The sequence below is a fragment of the Setaria italica genome, chromosome V (assembly GCF_000263155.2).
Source record: "Setaria italica strain Yugu1 chromosome V, Setaria_italica_v2.0, whole genome shotgun sequence".
Classification (NCBI taxonomy): Eukaryota; Viridiplantae; Streptophyta; class Magnoliopsida; order Poales; family Poaceae; genus Setaria; species Setaria italica.
In genome coordinates, this window is record NC_028454.1 from 18370186 (window position 1) to 18373568 (window position 3383).

Sequence of the window (3383 nt, forward strand, 5' to 3'; positions counted from 1 at the left end):
ACAAGGAGAATGATTGGAGGTTGAAGCATGCTCAGTACCTCCTCCTATGGCAGAACAAGCAAGGATGCGATCCTGAAGGTGGACCGTACTGGCGACCAAACAATGAGTACATACGATGGTACTGTACTTCGATGAGAACTAAAGTGAAACCATCTTGGACTAATGTGCCCATTGAGGATGCACCGTCTGAATCAAACGCCGACATAGCTAACGCGTACGACACGGTGACACGCTATGGGACACAGCCTGAGCGTGCACCTCTCCACGACTACATGGTAAGATTTCGGCTTGTAGTTATAGTATCGTAACATTGATCACTCATGGAATGAAAACTCCTGCGTACAGGGACAACAGCTTGCAAGGCTCTCAAACGAGACGGGCGTGATTATGGAGCACACCGTCGGAGAAGGTGATGGTCTGCTTTGTCAGTTTGCAGAGGTAGAAGCCCAAACTAATTTCCACTTATACTCGTACTACCTTTATAACCATCAATTACATAGTCGTGAATATATGCTGCTTACATGTGGCAGAGGGTTCGGAAAAGCTGCAGGCGAATGGCCATGAGGATGAACTGCATGACGTCCTCAGATGTGCACCATGGGGGCAATGGCCAGGGTACTTCTTCGGGATCACGTCGGAGTCCACTGGCGACTACCCCCAGGGCTGCAACACCGTCCACTGCTGCAGGTCCTAGTAGGAGATCACGAGGCAAGGAACCCGCATCCCCACAGGAAAGCGAGGACTCTGAAGGTGAGCAGTCTGAGGATGACGACCCTACATATGGTGAGGAACTGGAGATTTCTCACGATGCTCCACCTGTGACTCAGACGCAGGGAGAGTCCAGCCAGGTATATTCACAAGTTTCTCCAAATTCAATTATAGATTTCAATATTCACTCCCGAAGTGTCATACAAATTTTATGCTTTGTGCCCAATTATTCCATAGGAACCTGCACCTCGTACCCGGTTGCCACGCCGGCGTCGTCATTCCCGGGACCACACCGACGTTGGCAACGCCAATGTGCTGCCCACGCATCCAAGGAGGGAGCGTCGCCCAAGAGATCCTTTTAGCCCTCCGGATGAGCGGCGGTCACGACACTGAATCTAGCATGTCTCAAGACTTTTGGAACCATCATGTGTGTAAAAGACTAAGTTGGTTGTTAGGTTTATTCATGTCACGTTTGTAAAAGACTAAGTTGGATGTTAGGTTTTTTTCTGTCCGTACAATGTTATATGTTTGCTCCATGACATACTTGTGTTTCGTGTATTTTTTCGTAAATGTTCAGAACAAAAATACGTTTCGGATTGTGCAGCGCGCTCCTGACGCCCCAACCCCCCCCCGGCCGAAACCTACTGAAAGTTTAATAAAATTGGCGCAGCAGCGCACTTCTGCCGTGCCAGGCCGCCTGGCACGGCAAGGCCCGCCACCACCACCCGGGCGAAACCTACTGGAAGCGTATTTAACTTGGCGCGGCAGCGCACCCCTACCGCGCCAGGCCGCCTGGCGCGGCAAGACCAGCCACCCCCCCGGCGAAACCTACTGGAATCGCATTTAACTTGGCGCGGCAGCGCACCCCTGCCGCGCCAGGCCGCCTGGCGCGGCAAGGCCCTCCCCCAGCCAGAAACCTACTGAAAGTGTATTGCAGTTGGCGCAGTAGCTCACTCCTGCCACGCCAGGCCGCCTGGCGTGGCAAGGCTGAAAGTTCATTTCGTTTGGCGCGGCAGCACACTCCTGCCGCGCCAAGCGGAGTGGCGCGGCAAGGCCCCACCCCCCGTGAAACATACTGAAAGTTCGGTTCGTTTGGCGCGGCAAGCCCCCTCCCCTACCACCAGTGCATTTCTGCTACACCAGGCGGAGTGGCGCAGCAAGCCCGTGGTTAGGATAGAGAATAATGTTTATTAGTAGGCCCGGTAATTCTGACTACATTTAACACAAGGCAAAGGGTACTAACAAGACGCCCACAGAGTGTTCTGCAATAGGATTAGATCAGACCGGTGTGCAATCATGGATAATAAGAACACACACGTGCATTAAATGTTAGGGGTACGTATTGCTCCATTCGTACTTCGTCTTCTACTATTATTGCATCACAAATGCCTTCATTTTCTTACCTTTCTAACATAGGAAGTACTCACTGCAAAGGGTGGATCTAGAAGAGAGTAAAAATGGGGCTGAACTAGCATCCCAATTTGCTTGCACTTGTGGTCCATCATGCACACGTGCCTCAAATAGCTTTCTTCAACCTTAGATGTTATCATATTATTTATTTACGGTTACGAGGACGAGAGCTACTTTCAGTTTCAGGATCTCAGGTAAGCACTTCTGATGGTGATATCGGTTCTCACGTGACTTGCGAGTATGCTAGAAATTTTGATCGAAGCTACTACTATTTTTTTCACACTCTAGCGCTGACTACTAGCTCGGAGAGGAAACTTTGATGCATTTCGACATAGTTGCTGGAGAAAAAACATACGATGGTACAAAGTGACCTTGTGTTGGGAACCGAGAATTTTCTAATAATGACATTGCCAAATGAAACGATCCAGCAAGTACACTGCAAGTACACTCCAGCCGAGAAACATGATCCAGCTACATCAACACGTTCATCTAGTCCGAGTCACCTTCATATAGTAACTCGTCATCATCATCATCATCATCATCTCCGGCAACAACAACTCCCTTCCCTTTCTTATCGACATTAACCTTACCAACAGGTAAATCGGCAATAAGAGCCTTCATCGTCTCCATCTGTGCCTCTTCCGCTTTTTGTTGTAACTCTTCCATTTCAATCCTTCTCTTTCTTGCCCTAACTTGCTGCAAATATTCTTCCCATGAACCCTTAGGGTATTTCGCATTCGGATCAACCACATAACCTAAGCGATCTCTTTCCTCCCTCAACCTTTGTTTCTCCAACTCCCTCTCCTCCTGCAACTTCCTCCTATTTTCTGATACTTGGATCTATTTTGCCTCCAATACTTAATAATAGTTTCCCTTGCATAAAGTCCTTCAGGTTCCACTCCAGTCTCATGCACCATATCTTGATATATTTTCCCCCAAAGCAAGTCGTCGTCAGAAATAGGCACATCATACTCCTTCCTAATCCTTTCTTTAATTTCTTGTTGTTTCCTTGACTTCCATGGTTCCGATGTATTTCCCAACTTTAATAACAAATCATATCGACCATAAAAATCTTCCCAATCACATGTCCTTCCCTCCTGCAACAACAATTCAATATTCTTACAAATTTGAAACAAGTTCCAACCTTCATAACACATAAGAGACGAGTAGTTACTAACCCAGTAATCGCCATGTGCATTTCCACAGAACGAACCATATCCAAGTTCAGGACCGGCTGGCCATATTATTCGTCCTTTTACAGTAGG